Here is a 326-nt window from a genome sequence, read left to right as displayed (position 1 = left end):
CCAGTGAAATATATTTATGTTTGTGGTTGTAATGTGACAAAATATGGAAAAGTTCAAGGGGTATGAATACTTTTGCAAACCACTGTAGGAGAAAAATATATTTATATTTTAAAGTAAACTCCTATGAGGTCCGAAAGGTTGAACAAAGGCCAGTTCTGAACTGTCAACACTAAGTAAGAAACTGTTTCACACCTAACAATAAAGGTGTGGATCATCATCACTAAACTAGGCCACAAAAGTTTCCTCTAACTTTATGTAAATTACACRTTTGACCTTCTTGTAGTGTATATTTTTATAAAAGCCACCTGGTGCTTACCTCAGCAGAA

This window comes from Austrofundulus limnaeus, unplaced genomic scaffold (genome assembly GCF_001266775.1).
Source record: "Austrofundulus limnaeus strain Quisiro unplaced genomic scaffold, Austrofundulus_limnaeus-1.0 Scaffold2, whole genome shotgun sequence".
NCBI lineage: Eukaryota > Metazoa > Chordata > Actinopteri > Cyprinodontiformes > Rivulidae > Austrofundulus > Austrofundulus limnaeus.
The sequence above is the reverse complement of the archived record's forward strand: the minus strand, read 5'-3'. Positions refer to the sequence as shown.